The following is a 19,632-nucleotide window of genomic DNA, read 5'->3' as shown; positions in this document are numbered from 1 at the left end:
ACTTAGCTAAGAGCTAGATGTTGATTCACTTCAATTAACTTCAAGTTAGTGAGATGTGCAGGCCCCCAGAGAATAAAATCACAATTCCTTAGCAGGCATATACCTCACTCTCTGGCCCCAACCCATTCTAAACATACTGATACTTTCTCAGGTACGTGTGCTGATACTTTGAGGGTTTGAGGCCAGGATTTATCACACCTAAGGGTGATTATTTCAAAACATTTCCCCTAAACATATCATGTGTTTCCACACTGTTTTGCCTTTCTTTGTATAGATTGGTCCTTCAACTGAGACTATCCTTCTCCCCTTTCACCATTATGCATCAAAATTCAGCTAAAATACCACCTTCTGAGAAATTTTCCTTGACTTCCCCAGGCAAAGTTCATTGTTCCCTCTTCTTCCCTCCTTGGACACTTCGTTCCTGTCCTCATTCTTTCTTTTCCAAAATATAACTTAAATGTCTGAAGTTTTTGAGGGCGGGGACCGTGTCTTTTTAATTTTTGTATTCTCCCTACTTAAAGTCATAGACTTGGCCCTTAATAAATATTTGTTGAACACAGGATGCCTGGAGAATGAAAGCATGCTCAGATAAAGTTGAAAAGCTAGAAATTTTTGGTAGACAGCTAGTCTAATTTAAAAAAAAAGAAGAAGAAGAAAGACAATATAAGAGGAAGTTGCCAGTGATGCAGGAGAAAAATCTTTGGGAACAAAACTTTTGGCCTCAGATGATTCTGTACCCATGCACATAGTGTTCAGAAGAAAACTTGTTGAGTCAGTCCCAAGGTATCCCATGACCATGACCATGATTGCTAAAGTGGCCTCTCAGCACACAGCACCAGCTCGTTCATTGCCTCTCTGGGAAGTTTGCCCTGGACAGGGCTTTGAGCCTATGCAATCCTGAATCATTCACCAACCCCCCAGGGAGGGAAGTCTCTGTCTCATGTCCTCTAAATATGATAGGCTAACATACGAGTCACTGCGGCTGGAATTAGGCTAATCAGTATTTATCATAGCTATTACTAAACAGCCATCTTTTTCTACTTTCTCCCATGCTGTTATTCTCTTTGTTCATTATGATTCTTCTATTCTTTCCTTAAACCAATTCTCCCCTCTTTTCTTTCATCCTCCTCCCCACTTCTTAAGTGGTCAACAGCCTTTACTATAAAACAGATGTAGAGGCTCTAGGTATGTTCCAATAACTGCCACACATGAGATTCTTTCTTCACTTCTTATCCTATTACCTATCTCCAGTTACCCCCTTGCCTCATTTATCTACCCAAGATATAGAAATATACATGAGGAAGAGGATTTCCCTTGCCATAGCCAACTAAATAAATGAAATAATAATAATCCAGACTATCAATCAGCACTTCTTGTTCCAGAGGAATGTCACAAGCTCTGGGAAGACAAAGAAGAAATAAAGAGCTAATTTTCTTTCATTGAAGACCATAATCAAAACCAGATAATCCCAAACATACCTAGACAGGGAGCATTACCCTGGGAGGCACAGATGAATCCTTCTTTCTTTTGCTGTGTTCTCACTCCTGCCTAACTGGCCGGCCCTATCTGCCCTTAGGCGATGCAATGTGGAGACCAAGCATACCATATTGAAAAAGGTAGTCCTCCTCTTTTCTATTTTCGTCTCTTTAGTCAACAAAAGCTTCTGGGAATACACTTAGTTGTATGATTTGTCTGGGAAGGGAAGGAGTAGAAAGTTATCGATTGCAGGCAGCAAATTAAAAGCTATGAAAGAACTTGGGCCACATGATCCAGACAGACAGATCCTGACCAATAGTGTGTGCCTAGGGTGGGGGTGTCACAAAGGAGAGTAGGATGTAGGGTTTGGGCAGAGGAGCTCTAAGTGGAACCAAATGGGGAGCTATTCACTTCTGTGCCTTATCCTGACCTTGGCTTGGAGTTCTGCCATTGCTCTACCATTTCTTATATTTCCTTGAAACATATAATATACCTCACAAATGTGGATATAAACCTTTATAACAACTTCAGGATATTTAAAATGAAACCACAAAGTAAATGGGAATAATTTAAAAACTTTTGAGATTTCCAGTGTTAGTGAGCATGAGGAAGAATGAGAATGGGGATGCTTTTACATTCTTGAGGGAAGTGTAAATTAGTACATTATTTTGGAGAGTATCTGGGAATATTTGGTAACACTGAGTACTCAGAGAGCCTTCAACCCAGCCATGTCACTGCTAAGTTTATACCCTAAAGTAGGAATTGGAAAACTTTTTCTGTGAAAGATCAGATAAATATTTTCAGCTTTGTGTGGACTACACAATCTCGGTCACAACTACTCAGCTCTGTCATTGTAGTATGAAAGCAGCCACTGGCAATATACAAGCAAATAAACATGACTGTGTTCCAATAAAACTTTATTTATAAAAACAGATGGTGGACCATATTTGGGCCACAGGAATACTTTGTTGACTCCTGCCCTAAAGAAACACAACTATATACACAAGAAGAATATACAAGAATGGTTATAACAGCATTATTGGTAATAAATAATTAAAAAAAAAACTAGAAACAAGCTGGGTGCAGTAGCATACACCTGTAGTTGCAGCTACTTGGGAGGCTACGGAAGGAAAATCACTTGAGATTTCAGGATTTTGAGTGATCAGGAGTTCATTTTTTATTAATACATATATAGTAGAAGTATAAAGACCTTTTTGGGAAAGACAAACACCAAATTCAGGACAGTGCTAACCTATGGCAGAGAGTAAGGATAATGTTCTCAGGGAAGGGCATGTAGACTTAAATTGTGCTTTGAAGGTTTTATTTCTTAAGCTCATGGAGGATACACAAATGGTGGGTAAATAAGTACCCATTATACCACTTTGATTTTAAAAAATCTCTAAGGTTTTTCATTTTTAATGTTTTTGCCTTTGCATTGGACTATAGTTTTTGACCCATTGTTGATATACACTGCAATCACCTTGAATCTTTCTGTCTCATTCAATAGTGTGGCCCACATGTTCCACGCATTTATCCTATTTGATAACATATTTAACATAAGATCATTTGTGCTGGACAATAAAAATGCTTTAATTGTCTTAGTTGGCCAGCAGCACTCTTATTTGTGACTGAAATAGGTTGCTATGGACAATTGCTGGTTGAGGGGAGAAAGGGTTTTCAGAATTTTGTTTTGTTTTTTCTGTTATTTGTCCTTACTTACTTTACCCTGACTAGTTTTCTTGTCCAGGACCCATGGTTGCATTGTTGTTCCTGTGTTTTCTCTTTGTACATCCTAGAAGGAGACTCATCTGCCATCTTGTTTTTTATTACGTGTCTTAGCTAGATGAGTTTAGGTCACCAAGTCTCCAAGTTAGGTGACTTTCTTGCTTCTCATGCTCTCCTCCAGAGAGGATGAACAAAGTAGGAAATGCCTTCTACATGGGGAATTGATTAAGTTCAGATTTTTCCCACACTGGAAAGATGCTGATTTGGTTTCAGAGTCATGATATGAGTCAGACACAGCTGGGAACATGTGGTCTGCTTACAGTGAGCTGTTCCATGCTTGGGAAAGGTGACAGACTGACAGGGCAGGAGAGAGAAATGTTGGATTTGTTTTGGTGTTTAGTAATTTTTTCCATGAAGGCACACCTTGGACAACCAACTTGCTCTTGCATGGCCGTTAGGCACCGTAGTCTGGGAAAAGCTCTTGTTTTTGTCTCTACTGGGCATATAAGAAAAATGGTCTTTGAACTTGAGAGAATTTAAATACCCAGGATAGATTCTATGCTACAGATTGTTGAAATAGAACCAAATACCACCAGCATATTTCTCTCATATATACCCTATAAAGGGCAGGGCTGAGCTAAAACAAAGACACGGAGCGTATTGTTTGTGTGGCTGTTGTTCTAAAGTAGTGGGAATTCATTGCAGTGAGAACTGGCCAGCACTTACCCGGCACGCTGCATTCTATTTTCTCCACAGCTGTTCGCTGCCATACATTTCTGATCCAACATAGCAAGTTGTCCAAAAATGTGGAAAACATTGACCTGATCTTCCCACCAGGGAAATAGCATTGCAGGAAAGATGAAATTATTAGAATGAGGCTTTTGTGGGAAATTAAATATTTCTGGATTTATAGGGAAGATTAGTTTCCTACCTCTATCAAGAGCAATTAATCTTCATTATTTAAAATTTAGGACTAACAAATAGATTTTATAACAAGACTAACTTTAATATTCAAAGAATTTGATATGGCTCTTGAAAACTGAGCTGGCAGCAAGGATTGTGTTAGAAATTATGATAATGTGAGTGAGGGCTGCAGGTATGGAATATAGCGTGGGAACGTACTAGGTGCTAGGAAGTGCAGTAGAGAAGTCTAGGAGTCTCAGCAGCTTATAAGAAGACTTATTTGGAAGAGATTAAGAAAGATTGTGTTTAATTACTTTCCAATGTACAAAATGACTAAAATATGCTATCAAAATATTGCTTGCTAAGATGTTCTACTTTAAGGCATGTATAAAAATAAAATTACCACAGTAATGCACCATTCTGAAGAGTGCTTGCCTCTTAGAATAAATATAGTGTATTGATTAAGAGCCTAATGTTTTGAGGTATTCTAACCTCTATAAATACCACCTGTGTGATTTCTCTTTGCAATTTTTGTATCTGTAAAGAACAGATTACCTCATAGGTTTCTGGTGAGGATTTAATAAGATAATACAGAGCAATTAGTATTAGCATAATTCCTTGCACTCCCAATCAGCACTCAACAAATATTTATTATAATTACATTATATAATTGATATGTAAGTGGTGAGAGCAAAAACTTTTTCAAAGTTGATAAATATCCCCTTATAATGTAACTGAATATTACCCCTTATTTACTATGTCATATTTCTTATCAATAAGGTAGGCAATTCAGTCATAGTTTTTAATTGAAAGAACACAGAATGTGAATTAATGAAATCTGAATTAAAAAGGTTTTTCTCTAGCAAGCTTGGTATTTAGGATCTCCAAAAACAATGTTTTAATTAATTTTGAAAGTATTTTTAAGTAGCTACTGTGTGCAGACAACTATGAGATATTGTGGAGGAGTGTATTCAAAAATAGGGATTTCTATAGTTGTACATTATTTCTTTGAATTTATACCTTTTAAAATGTCAAAGTTATTCTTGTTGAGAACATGTAAAGTGTAAACTGTGCTTCTGAATCTTACAAATAACTACTACCCTTGGAATAGTAGTGAGACTAGTATATTCTTATTTCTTTTATTTATAAAAATTATTATATGTTTCTTAGTTGGTTGGTTGGTTTTAATTTTTTTTTTCCATTTGGTTGACTACAAAACTGGAAGAAGCAAAGATATAATTTTGGAGAAAGATGTGGCTGCTCTTGGGGTGGGGGTAGGGGTGATGTCAACCGGAATCTATTTTTCGGTGGTGAGGGAGAGTAAAGATGAAATGCAATGTCCTCTGTGCAGGTGTCAGCCTATTAAAAAATGGTCCCTGGCCAGGTGCGGTGGCTCACGCCTGTAATCCTAGCCCTCTGGGAGGCCGAGGCAGGTGGATCGCTCGAGGTCAGGAGTTCGAGACCAGCCTGAGCGAGACCCCGTCTCTACTAAAAATAGAAATAAAAATTATCTGGCCAACTAAAGTATATATAGAAAAAATTAGCCGGGCACGGTGGCGCATGCCTGTAGTCCCAGCTACTCGGGAGGCTGAGGCAGTAGGATCACTTAAGCCCAGGAGTTTGAGGTTGCTGTGAGCTAGGCTGACGCCACGGCGCTCACTCTAGCCCGGGCAACAAAGTGAGACTCTGTCTCAAAAAAAAAAAAAAAAAAAATGGTCCCTGATGAAGGCAGGACTGAGCAACCTCCATATGTTTTCTTTGCAAGTGACTTTACTAGAAAGAATGACAACATGAGGGGAGGAAAGGACCAAATCTATGTGGCCACTGAAGGAGTTTTCAGGGGATTTTCTTTTACTGTGGCCTGAGAAACAAATGCATCCTGTGTAAAATGAAAAACTTCATATTTTTTGATGTTACTATTCAGATTAAATAATATTTAACATGAAAGTGCTTTAAAATCAAAAGCTCCATACACGTATAAACTAACATTGTGAGGAATGGCCCATACTTAACTCCGAATGTTTGCCATTTGTGATGTTGGCAGTACTTTGTTAAGGTTCATTTGAGGATCTTGTTTTTTGGGAGCAGCTGGTGGTATAAAGTCTATGCCCCCTTTTTTTTTTGAGAAGGAAACTAAAGCAAAAATAAAATTAAATTAACTTGACAAGATCTCACCAATGTATGATTAATGAAATTGGCAATTCCAGATTATTAGATTATCCTGCTCCCTAACTCATTCCAATTTAGTTCTTCTCACACAAGTGTGTGTGTTGCTATATCAGAATCTCTTTGGAGAGTCCCCTCTGTCCCACTCTTAGTCCATTTGTTTCAGGTGGGGCTCACACTACTTCCTAGCTCCAGACACGAGGATCTGCTTAATGAGTATAACACTTGCTGTCCTTGGTCACAGTGATTGGTTCAGTATTAGGCACAAGGTCCAAGGTGAGCCAATGATAGTTAATGCTAGAAAGTTGCTGATGCTATCTAAACGGGCTTGCTAAACCAGTACTCATCTTTTCCATCTTTTTACAGAGACCCTGACTCTGTAGCAGACACTGAGGAAAACAGGGCTGTGAAATAGAGAGAGACATAGTATTCTAATGATATCATGTAAGATCCTGGATCCAACTATCCTGAAGCCAGATTCAGCTCTTACATTCCTAGTTATATGTGTCAACAATTTCATTTTTGTGGTTAATTTATTTTGAGTTTGGAAGCTGTCACTTCCAACAAAAATACCCTTCTTTTTTCCCCCACTTTCCTCCCTTCTTCTATTTCTTCTTTCTTCTTTTTTCATTTTTCTTCCATCTCTTTTCTATCCTTTCTTCTCTTCCTTTCCCTCTTACTTTAGAGATCTTTCAGAAGAAACTATGGCAAATAGGAACAAATCATACAGGGCCTTGGAAATTAGGATGAAAGTGTTGAAATTTATCATTTATACCCTAAAGTTGTTTTTTTTAAATTTTGGAAATAGCATGATAAGAGTTGTACATTAGGATGATTACTCTAGTAGAAGTGTGTGATAAACATTGAAGAATGGAGACAGCGCATGCATGGAGAGCAACTAAGGTGTTGTCCAAACCTACAAGGAACAGTTCTTGCCTTGGAATGTTAATCTGTTGGAATAGAGATACAGGGACAGATACAGACAATAACAATAATCTTTAAGGGAAGCATGGATAGAAATTGTTAACTAAACAAAAATAAGGGATAAAGGAGAGGTGAAAATGATTCTGAAGTTTTGAGTACATATGACTGAGGCACTGATGGACCAAAAAAATATTATCAACAGAGAAATGGGGAGAGGAATGAAACTAGCTGAAAGCTGCAGGAAATTGTAGGTTGAGTTTTGTTCTTGCTGAGTTTGAGTAGAGGTTTGAAGAAGCAGGTTTGGAACTCAGAGACATCATTGCTGAAAGTATCAATCCGGAAGTCCTCCTAATCAAAACGATATTTGATACTGTGGGCCAGAACTGAGTCAAGGGGAGCAATCATGATAAGAGAGATATCCAAGATTTTAGCTGTGGGAAACAAGTATTAATACAATGAGAAAGAGGAAGGAAGAAGAGGAATAAGATCATAGAAGAGAGTGGTCAAAGTTCAAAAAGTAGGAAGAAACTTAAAAATAGTACTGATATACCAAGGAAGGTTAAAATTTCAGGACAGAAAAATTGGTGGTCTCAAATTTTACAGCAAAGAAAGAGAATGCGCTGTAGGAATACCTCATTCCATATATTTAGAAGACTTTGGGAAATCTTTGTAAATGAAACTTCATTGATGTCTCACGAAAACAAATTCCAGGTGGAATAAAATGACACATAAATAGAAAAACTAGGGAACAAAATTGAATATTCATCAGCTCTCCCAATGGAAGAAAAATTTGTAAGCTTTGAAGTGGTAGAAAAAGTCATAAAAGAAAAGTTCATTAGATTTGATCACAAAAAAAATCACAATTTTCTTTAATGCAAAAAACATAAGTTATTGAATAGAAAAATATGTGTGGCAAAATGTGACAAAGAATTTATCTATTTTATATAGAGCTGATGGGGAAAAAAATGCAAGGAAAGAATTTGCAAAACAGGAAATTAAATATGGTCTATTACTTGTCTCTTCTGTATTCTCCAGTTACCTTCTAAGTTCTGTGTGAGGTTAGAGCCCATGCCTACACTGGTTACTTCTGAAACCCCAGCATTTAACCCTTGGGGAGGGGGTGGAGGTGGGGATGGTGATGCTATTTCCTCAGATAAAAATGCAAGAAGAGGCACAACTTTGGTGCAAAAGTGAATTCAGATTTGCCTATGCTGGCTTTGTAGCGCAGTGGGACATCTAAGTTGAGATGTTCAGGGCCCATCTGTCACACAAGGCTCTGGAGCTCAGGGGAGAGGTTAGAGCTAGAGATAGGGGTTTGAGAGTAAGCAGCATTTAGTTGGTGACATGGGCTCTTCATCACCCAGGGGAAAATACGTACAGTGAGAAAGGGCCGGGGCAAGAATGCCCAGCTAGCCCCACGTTTAAGGGCAAGGCAGAGCAGGCAAGGAAAATCAGGGCAGTGTGCTCCCATGAGCGTTCAGGGAAGGATGTGTTTAGGGAGTTGAGTGTGTCTCACACAAGGAGGTAAACCTGGAACATAGTGAATACTCAAAAATCTTAGCTATTATGAACATTGAAGAGTAATGGCAGGGAGCTTTATTGATGCGATATTGAACTCACCAGTGGCAGAGTGGAGGTGCAAAAGGGGAGCCAATTAATTGAAAAAGCTGCCTAAAAAGCTGAACATGGATAAAAGGAAAGAGGAGAACATGGGGCAGCAGCGATGAGATGGGAACCAGATATGTGCAAGTGATTGAAGGAGAGGAGAGGGAGAGGGTAGTACTTTTGGCCCCCAGTGATTGAGTGCTGCCTCCTGCCAGGTGCTGTTCTTGGTGCTTTAACTGAGTCGATCTCACAACAGCCCTACCAAGCAATTACTAGACTTAGTCACAACTTACAGTTGAGGAAACTGAGGAATAGGTCCAGTAACTTGCCTAACGTTTGTTTACTACTCCTAAGAAGTGGACACAGGATTTGACCTCAGGCATTCTGACTCCTCAGTTCATGTGATTAATCCTTTCCATGTACAGCCTCTTAATTATATGGATTATGATGGTAAACTATTTCTTTTTTAACCAAATCTGGAGTGCAGATGTCTATTTCCAAGGCTTCTTTAGTACTGTTATCTGATGCTGTTTTTTTAAACTAGTGTTTTAGAAGTCTAAAAAAGAATATTAACTTCTATATCACTTTAGATTTCTTTGCAATTATTTTGTACCCTGTCCCTGATTTTCAATCTTGATTCACACTTGCTGCGATTTGATACCACAAATGGCTTTGCAATGAATACGAGACACCTGCAGTGCTGCAGATGTGTGTGAGGCAGCCAAGATACCAGAAAGAGCACTGGATCCCATTTTAGAGACTTTTTTAAAGCCACACCAGGGAACTGAAGCAATGACTGCAGCACTTGTGACCATGACTCTCATTTATCAGATGAGAAGGCAAATCTCATGAGACATTTTTAAGTGAGAAAATTCATAATACTCACTCTTGCAGCAATTATGAATCACTTTTATTTTAGTGTTATTTGGTGTCATTCTCAATAAAAATAGTCAATGATATTAAATGATTTTAGGGTAAGGATCAGGATTGAAATTTTATTAACAAATAGCTATTAAATCCTGGCAGACAACTTTTCCTAAGATGGTTACCATAAGAGAATAGAGAAAATGTCTTTTGTGAGGCTAAGATAACTATTATTATGAAAATTAAGTGATGTTTTATGGAAATGATCTCTGAGGGAGATACTTTGACCACAAAGGTAAAACAAAACAAAACAAAACAAAAATTTGTTTTGCTACCCTATAAAATGTTGGACTGGATGTACCAAAAATCAAATTCTGAGTCTATACACGATGTTAACAATGTTGATCAAGCAGTAGTGAGTATATTATTGTATTGATATAAAAGTTAAACATTTCAGGAAGGAAGACATAGCTGTAAATAGGATGGAATTTACATAGAGGATAACAGAATTTAGACATTTACATTCTTTGGTTGGATTCTGTTAGGTCTTCTTAAAATAGTTTCAAGACAGGTGTGCCATGATCTGGGCCAGAATCACTAAAGCTTGGAGCTATCAGCCCCATTCCTAGATGTCCTGTCTCAAATGCTAATGCCAGTCTTGCGTTTTTTAATTCTTAAAGTGTTATGGGCTGAATTACGTTCCTCCAAAATTCATAGGTTGAAGTCCTAACCCTTAGTACTTCAAAATGTGAGACTGTATTTGGAGGGAGAGTCTTTACAGAGGTAAGGAAGTTAAAATGAGATCATTAGGGTGGGCCCCAATCCAATATGGCTGGTGTTTTTATAAAAAGAAATTAGGACACAGGCAGGCCCAGGGGCAGGACTACGTGAGGACACAGGGAGAAGATGGCCATCTACAAGCCAGTGAGAAAGGCTCAGAGGAAACCAACCTAGCTGACACCTTGATCTTGAACTTCTAGCCTCCAGAATTGTGAGAAATAAATTTCTGTTGTTAAGCCACCCAGTCTGTGGCACTTTACTATGGCAGCTCTAGCAAAGTAATACCAAGAGGTATGGTGTAGAGCTTTCACTCAGTGTTATACTCCAGATTAAACAAGCAGAAAATATGACTGATTGATAATTTCCCAGATGATCTTTATGGGTTTCTTCCTTCACAATTGAATACCTATTTGCTGTTGCTTTGGGAAAGAAAATTTAATGTCCATTTATTTGTTTGTAACTCAGAGGTTTCTGGGATCCCATAGTCATTCTGTGGTTTCTTTCAGCAGCAGCTTTGAAGCAGGAATCAGAGTTTGTCCCATACGCAAGAAAGGAGGCCCATTTTATAACACGTAAATGTATCTGTGGATTTTACTGACGATTTCATGGGAGACAGGGAAGAGGGTTTATATCACATACACATGCCTGGAAATCTCTTGAATCTTGTCCCGTGTGCCTCTTCCCTTGGCTGATTTCTAATCTCTATCCTTTCACTGTAATAACCATAATTATAATAGTTTTGCTGAGTTCTCTGAGTCCTTCTAGTAAATTATGGAACCTGAGGGTGGTCTCAAGGACACTCAGACATGAAGTTGATGACAGAAGTGAGAGTGGTCTTGGGCACCCTTGAACCTGTGTTAAGTTTCAGAAGTGAGGGTGGACTTGGGTACTTCCAATCTTTGCACTTGGTCACCTGCCTCTCCTCTCTGTCTTCAGAGTCAGGGCCCATCCCTGTAACTCTGACCCTCTCCCCCCGGGCAGAGCGGCCAGGTGGTGGGTGGTGGGTGAAGGGGAAAGCTATGCCTGCTTTAGCTCTCCCCTCCAAGGTGTCTGCCAGCTGTAAAGGAGGGAAGATATGTCTGCTGAATTCTTTTTCCTTGGACTTAGGACATGGGAGACAGATTCTTTGATCTCCTTGTCAATACCACCTCATGCATGCTACAGCTTGTGGTAGCAGAAGAGGGCGACTATCTGGTGTGAGTGATGGGGTGAAGGGGGGTGACATTTAAACCACACCTTGATAATCAGTAGGTAGAAAAGGGAGGAAACAGTATTTTAAGAATTGTTTTTACTTTATTTTATCTTTTATCCCTATTCGTGAACTACATTTTGGTTTTAGTATTTTACAGTCCTCTTTCAGGTAAGGTATATTAGGCCTCTTTATTTATCACAAAAGGCTACCACAGTGTTTCAATTTCTATAATGAGTAAATTTACCTTGGAGAAATAGTTTTGTTTTGAAAACTCACTGCATTGTGCTTGGAGAGTGGCAGACAATGAGAGTTTTTCTTTGAGTGCAGTAATTCAGATTTGGATATAGAGTTGGTTCTTATTATTCACTGTAGTTCTGTAAAGTTTCCATGAACACTGAATTAGCAAATACTGAACTATTGCTCCTAGGGGAAATACAGGGTTAGATTCCTGCAAGCCCCTGGTCACAGTATTTTTGTCAACTAATCAACACATAACTTTGTTTTATGTGTGTTTCTGTTTAAAGATACCTTATTCAATCTGTATTGTTGATTCATTGATTTCGGACTCATGCCCAACAGCACTATAACTCATGCCCGAATGAAACTTATCTCATGTGTATTTTCTCCATAAGGGACACCACAACCCTCTTGTGCTCACACACACTTCAGCGCTACACTTGGGGGCCATTTTAAACAGCAAAATCACCACCAAAAAGCACAAAAATATGAACAATGTGGTATGAAATAGATCATGAAAAGGACACTTGTTTACAGTATGAGACCTGAAACAAAATGGGAGAGCATCACCTTGTTTGACCTCAGCTGGGAACTTGCACATGAGGCAACTCAAAGTTTTTGCCGCTCTACACATTCCCTCTGATGACCACAAAAGCACTGCAAGGGTTGGTTTGGGGTTACAAATGCATCTTAGTGCGTAAGCAAATTCAAAAATACAGAATCCACAAATAATGAGGGTTTCCCAGACTGTGTCATCTGGGAAAAATCCTAATTGCCCTAAAATATCTCCAGAAAGGAAATTGGTGCTTTGGCTGTGATGTCCCATCTCTGTAAGAAATGATAGCTCCTTATGTCTTTACTACCCTGTCATTTCAAAGGGGACAGGACCAGAATCTTTGCCCCTTTAGCCTACCTGGGGCATTAAATGGTTACCATAAGTAATGAGTCTTGGTAAGGAATCTGGGTCATTTGCTAGGGGCTGTTCCATGCTGGAGGATGTGAGCATCCATGGATTCTGTTCCAGGAATAAAAGTAGTTGCCGGGAGAGCCTAGAAATGGAAGGAAGGCCAAGAACAAAGGAGAGGGTTGTTTCTAGGCACTATTGACACACACAAAAGTCAGTGCATCTATCCCAGGTAGATTACAGGTAAGGTACTAAGAAAGAAGCTTCTCTAATGACGAACTGATTCAGGCTGCTTTTCTAGCTAGTGCAAGGCATAGCAGCAGGGTTACACCCTTTTTGTTCCAGTAAAAAAAAACCACTCCTTTATATTTGTTATAGAGATGTCATCATCTATCTTAATTGCTTTGCCAAAAGGTTTTGGGGGTATTGTTAGAGTTCGTGGGTGATCTCTGAACTGATGACTGCAGTGGACTAAGCCTTCATTCGAGAACAATAATAATGGTAGCTAGTATTCACTGAAGGCTTTTTGTGCCCTAAGTTCTGTTCCAAACACTTCACACGTATGAAGGCATTTAAACCTAACAATAGGCCTTTGAGGTCGGAAATAGTATCATCTCCAATGTGTGGCATAGGTTAGGTAACTTGCTCTAGGGGTCATACATATAGTAAGTGACCGACTTAAGACTCAAACTAGGCCATTGGTCAGAGTTCATACTCTTAGCCATTACACCAGACTGCTTTTTCTCAAGAAGGAAGTGAATTTTAGAATTTAAGTTCAAATTTCACTTGTCGGGATGCAAAGATGAATTTTTTTAAATTGAGCTAAAAGGTACATAATCTAATATGAAATAAAATAAAAATCAGATGAAGTTATTCACAATAACTTCTCATAATGTAGATTTGGGTAGTTTGGGCCTATAAAATGTTTATCCAATAGAATTTCATCATCTGGTGACCCATCTGATAACCTAATTGTGGAGCAGTAGGAGAATTAGGAGAGCAGAGTAAGGATCAGATTATGAAGGTCTTTGTGTAACAGAAAAGGACTATGGGCAAGGACGTGGAGAGCCCAGAGAGTGTAGCAGCAGGTAGAGGTCCAGGGCCCAGGTGAGGACAGCCAGGGAGGGTGTGTTACTACCAGGAGAACTCAAAGACTAAATCCAGGTTCACTGGAAATCCAAGAAGGGCCGAATGGACACAGGCCCAGGGGAACCCTGAGGGAAAGCTGAACCAGAGTAGAGTCAAAAGGCAGAGAGGCAGGTAGGCACTGACTGAGCAAGGCAGAGCAGCCTTGGGCAAAAGTCAGCACAAGGAGAATTTCAAAAGAGAGGACTAAGAAGTCAAAAGCAGACAGTTGGAACCACAGACCACAGAGCCCCCGGACCCTGTGAGATGGTGGGTGTGAGAGGCTGCTGCCCACCCAAGTGACCAACTACCTGGTAGGACAGGAGGAGGGGAAGACCTGGCACAAGAATGGGCAGTAGAGAAATCAGAAAAAGTGCCCTTTGAACAGAGTTTAAAGTAGTTGGGGACCAGGGGGACAGATTATTCCCTTGTTTGGCAAAAAGAGACAGGTCCTTTAGCCACCTAAGAGTTCTATTTTAGAATTTGCATGGCTATTTATGCTTTCACCTGGACTGTGTCTCTTAAGTTTGTTGCTTTATCAGGAGGGGGCTTGTTTAACATGTCTTTCCTCTGTATGCAGTTAGATAGCTGCACCTTAAGCTGATGCTTGTTTCACCAGGTAATATATGATTTTAGGGGGAGAACAAGAAGGTAGGTGTTGAGAGCTATATATAGAAAATTAGTATTTAAAAAGGAGAGCAGGAATGGTCTTTAGCTCATGCTGGGGAAGAGATCATAAAAAGCATTCAAAAGGCTTGAACAATTCAACTTTGATCTGTCCATTCAATGAGTCGTGGTTGAACACTAACTACATGCAGAACTCTCTGCTAATCCTGGGAGTTACTCCAGTGAGAAAGGCAAAGATGACCTCGGGACTCTAGGAAGTTACATTTATCTGCTACATTTGCTCAGTAAAGTCCCCTTCTTGCTTTTGGTGTCATTTAAAACTGAAAATCTCAAAAATGTACGGAATTTAACTTTTAAGCTCTGCTCTAATTATGTTGTGGATTATGTATTAGGTAAGATCACTCTCCCCTGAAGGTGAAAGAGGCTGTTCTCCAGGAGGGAGTGGCATTCCTATTGCCAATTATCTTGTGAAGAAATTGGTCCTAGGGCAGGAAATGAAGGAGAAACACTTGTCTGGGGGCCTCAGGAGAGCCTACTTTCCAAAGGACACAGAGTCAAAAGCATTCCCATGGGTGAGAATGAGTCGGTTCCCACCCATGAAAGCAGCTTTTGGGTTAGTCAGGGAGATACCTGGGTGAGCCTAGAGCTGCCTACTCAGAAGGTATCCATGGCTAGTAGGGCTGTAACTTATTATTTTTGCTGTGTTACAATTACTTCTCTATGCACCTTTAGTAAAATAAAAAAATAGTCAAAAATTTCCACTTGGTCTCTGCTCTCTCTGTAGAGAGTTAAGGGGATTGTAGTCATGCAATTGGGATGTAACCATGAAGGTAGAGTGACAATGGCCTCTGTACAGGGTTGAGTAGTGTCCCTCCAAAATTCATGTCCTTTCCAGAACTTCACAGTGAACTTATTCAGAAATAGGGCTGTCACAGATGTGAGTACTTGAGATGAGGTTATACCGGAATGGGGTGGGCCCCTAATTCAATATGACTGCTGTTCTTTTAAGACGAGGAAAAGAGGCAAAGACGGAGACAGAGAAAGGCATGGAGGGGAGGCCATGCGAAGACTAAGGCAAAGATGGGAGTGGTGCATTTGCAAGCCATGGAGCACCAAGGATGGCCAGCAACGCCAGAAGCTAAGAGGCAAGAAAGAGACAGCATGGTCCTGCTAATGTCTCAGTCTTGGGCTTCCAGCCTCTGGAAATGTGGGAGAATAGTTTTCTGTTGTTTCAAGCCACTTAGTTTGTGGTACTTTGTTACATCAACCCTAGGAAACTAGTATAGCCTCCTCTCCACGTGTGGTAGTAAAGCCTGGGACATACCATTAAAATGATAGAAAGGGGATGCTATTCCTTTATTCTGAGATGCACATTTTACATTTCTGATAAATGGGGTAGATATTACAATTTTAGTCTACATTTTAAATGTAATTATTACAGGAGTAATCTCATCCCAAACCAGATATGCCTTACTTTTTGCCCGTATTTAAATTCAATTTTTATTTTATTCCATTGGGATAGCAGAAACTTAATTTGATCAAACCGCCTTCATCTCTCCCTTCCCCCTATAGCTAAGTTTCAAGCCATGTGTGTAGTAAGTACCACAGTATGGAAGGGAGCAGGGCTGCATTTGTCCTGGAGTCCTGGTGGCACCTTTCCCTGCTGGGGTCTACTGACAAGTCCATCCTCCCCTCTGGTCCTCAGTCCCTGGTTTCTGCAGGTCAATGCTGAGGTTCCTTTCTTCCTGTGCTCCCAGCCCTTCAGGTCCATAAGTGCTGTCTGCTCAGTCCAAGCCATGCTGTGGTCTGGTGATCTCTAGGAGGTTGTCTAAGGTCCTATTTGCCTACGCTCAGTAAACAGCTACTCTCCATGCTCAGGAGTTGGCTGAAATAGTTCTATTTTTCTCTGCTTTCTGCTTTCACCTGCCTCCTATGTTGTCATGAGCACAGCCTGGCTGCTCTGACTACAACGTAGGGAAGGGGAAGGTGGGGAAATACTGGGGGAAAATTATCAGTTGGTTTTCAAAAATACTGTATACCCATGTTTCTTGTCTAGAAAGATAATTACTAAAACTATTTTTAAAAATCCTACAAAAACACTCTTTCTTTTCCAGGTGGCATTTCCATGCCCCTTCTACCCACTCACCCCGCCATGATTCAGATATGCATCCAGAATGTGTTCCTCCATGACAATAACCCCACGGGCCGTGCGTGCATCTGGCTGTGTGGGCTCTCCAAGGCTGTGTAGGTAAGTCTGGCTGAAGTCACTGCCTCCCTCAGTTGAGGGTTGCTCCTTGTTTTCCTGGGATGTTCTCCATCCTTCCAGGACAGTCTTGTTGTCTCCAGATTGCTCAGCCACCTATGCTGGCAGAGCCTCCCACTGGGACAAACCTGTGTTGGGCCTCAGATAGTGGTACTGAGCAACTCATTGCTTAAGGCAGCAGGTAATATGGGCTGGTTTCCAACATGGACTTGCAGACACATCTTCCTCCTGAGAGTCAAGATATCTCTGAGCAGCTCATGTTTAACTCAAGGGGAAAAATAGGCAACAAGAGCCTAGGTCTTTTCAAGTGTTTCCACTCAGTTGACTCTTTCTGGTTTCATCTAGGTCCTCCCTAGATTTTGGAGTAGTGTTAATAACTGTGGATTCTCTTTATGAAGGCTGACTACCTTGTAATGCCCATCTTTCCATCAAGCAAAGCAAACCGAATGGTTCACGTACTCTTAAGCTCTTAGAAATTCTGGGACTCAGTGATGCTTTTATGGACTTGCTGACCAATTGGATATGGGAAACTGGAAAAGCTATAGACAAGGGATCTCTCATATCAGAGAAAAACTAGAACTTGGAAGATTTGGGAGTGATGAGGGTAGGTGAGAAAGAAAGTAGTCATTTTGTCCTTGGCCCAGATTATGGGCAATGGGTTAAGATGGAAGAAGTCAGGAAAGAGTCCAAACAGATTTAGCAGCCATTAGGACCAAGGTGTAGTTGTAGCATTAGAATCCCATCTTTTGAACCTTGACCACTGAAAGATTATTCCATTTATTTTCTTTTGGAGATCCTTTTTTTAGATTCCAAATACCTAAATGACAACATGTCTCATCTGTACTAAGGAAAAGTATTTGTGTCCTCACTTGAACCAGATTTATGAAAGCAGCCTCCCTTCCTGGGTGGTGGACCTGGTCAAAGCAGCAGGGATCAAAGATACAGAGCCATGGGCATGGAGGGAGAAACTGAGGTTCCTTATATATCCACTTGCATATGTTTGTTTCCATAAATCACATTTCTGCTGAAGTCTTAAAGGGTTGGGTGGTTTGATTTTTAAGAATCAAAAAAATTCCTTCAAAGTTAACAATGCTAAGAAGTTAGAGGCAATTATTACCTCCTTAAAGTTCCCTCACTGAAGGATCTTTTTATTCTGGGCATGTCAGACTTGGCCCAGCCCCAGGGCAGAGCCATTTGCTTTATGGGACCTTGTCTGGTTGGGGCAAGTCCTAATCAACTGCTGTGAGTGATCTTCCTACTAGGAGTGTGTGGCTTCATTCCCTTGGCTTTTGAGTTAACAGGATAGAATCTAGGGATTCTGTTGCCAAGGCACTACCAGTCAAGAGGGCTTTGCCTTTTTGGCAGTACTAGCTGAATCATAGGTGAATTACTTGACCTTTTAGTTGGCATAGGCATGCTAAGTTGGAGTCTTATATACCAGATGTCAGTATTTCAGAAAGCTCTGTAAGAAGTTTTTTCCTTATACCAAATATTTCAGAGGAAATATTTTCCTGAAATATTAAAATAAAAATTTTAAAAAGAGGAGACAAAAATGTTGTTTTTCTAATGGCAAAGAAGAAACTAATCTGAAAGCCTAGAGTTTTGGAAAGAAGTCCTGATCTTTTTGAATAAATGTGCATGGGTCCTATTTTGCTACTAATTGCACATTGACTTGTACTATTTCTGACTTGAAATCTAAGTCTAAACTTAGACACTGTGGATTACTCAGATAATGAGTGTGACTATACAACCGTAGGATGGCTATGTTATTTTGAGTATAGTGTTTTGGATTATTTTGATCATTCATGTTAATACATTCCATTCAGTGTATATTGTGATAAGTTCTTTCTCATCAGCACTCAACATTTTCATGTGTTTGGTAGAATATTTATGCCCCAAGAAATGCTCAGAGATATGTTTGTTGGAGGGAGCAAGCATGGAAGAGACAGTCTATAGTCACCCTGCATTTGAGAAATTCTGAGTTACACAAAAATTAAACAGCTTTCTTTGCAGAAAGACTTCCCTGCAGTCTTTACAATGCTGTGTGTATTTTGATTCTCAACCACCCCCCTGCTTTTTTTTTTTTTTGGTAGAATATCAGTTAATATAAATCAGGATATTTTTCCTACAAGAAAGTTTGGGAAACAGTATTCTAAGGATACAATGAGATGCAATTGGTTTAATCATAACCAGAGTGATTTTAGCCTCTCACCAGATGGTTGTGAAAGTAAAGCCCTGGAACAACTGTTATCTCCTTTTTCGGAAGGCCTTTATGAGAAAGACATCTATTTGTCTGAAATAGAATTATCTCTTTCAAAAAAGGTGAGAATGAACTGGAAGACCTGTGGAGGAACCCATACATCTCTGGTTTTAGGATGCAGTATTTTAGAACATTTTAGCAATTAATATGTCTTTGTCTGAAAATGTCAGAGAATCCAATCTTAGAAAGTATTTTAGTTATCTACTGCTGCATAACAAATTTCCCCAAAACTTAGAGGATTAAAACAACCATATATATTATCTCACAGTTTCTATGAGTCAGGAATTCAGGAGTGGCTTAGCTGGGTTGTTCTAAGAGTCTCTTAGGAGGTTGCAGTCAGGATGTAGGCAGAGACTAAAATAATCTTAAGGCTTGACTGAGGCAGGAAGGTCTGCTTCTAATATAGCTCACCTACATGTCTGTTGGCAGGCAATGTCCTCAGTTCCCCACCATATGGGCCTCTCCTGAGCTGCATGGGTGTCCTCATGACATGACAGCTAGCTTCACCCACTCTGGGTGAGCCAAGAGAAAGTGAGTGAAGAGGAAGCCACAGTGCCTTTTAAGGCCTACTCTCTGCACTT

General features: G+C 39.9%; 1 long non-coding RNA gene across 1 annotated transcript in view; it reads left to right on the top strand.

The window, feature by feature from the left end:
• The window catches only part of LOC123648394, a 184,203-nt gene extending 173,210 nt beyond the window's left edge, over positions 1-10,993 (top strand). Inside the window, exon 5 of the long non-coding RNA XR_006738606.1 lies at positions 10,953-10,993. This is a non-coding gene — a long non-coding RNA (uncharacterized LOC123648394). The remainder of the gene's footprint in view (positions 1-10,952) is intronic.
• Positions 10,994-19,632: the final 8,639 nt, after the last annotated feature.

Source organism: Lemur catta, chromosome 12 (assembly GCF_020740605.2).
Source record: "Lemur catta isolate mLemCat1 chromosome 12, mLemCat1.pri, whole genome shotgun sequence".
Classification (NCBI taxonomy): Eukaryota; Metazoa; Chordata; class Mammalia; order Primates; family Lemuridae; genus Lemur; species Lemur catta.
Note: the sequence above shows the minus strand (reverse complement) of the source record. Positions and strands in the feature narration are given on the sequence as shown.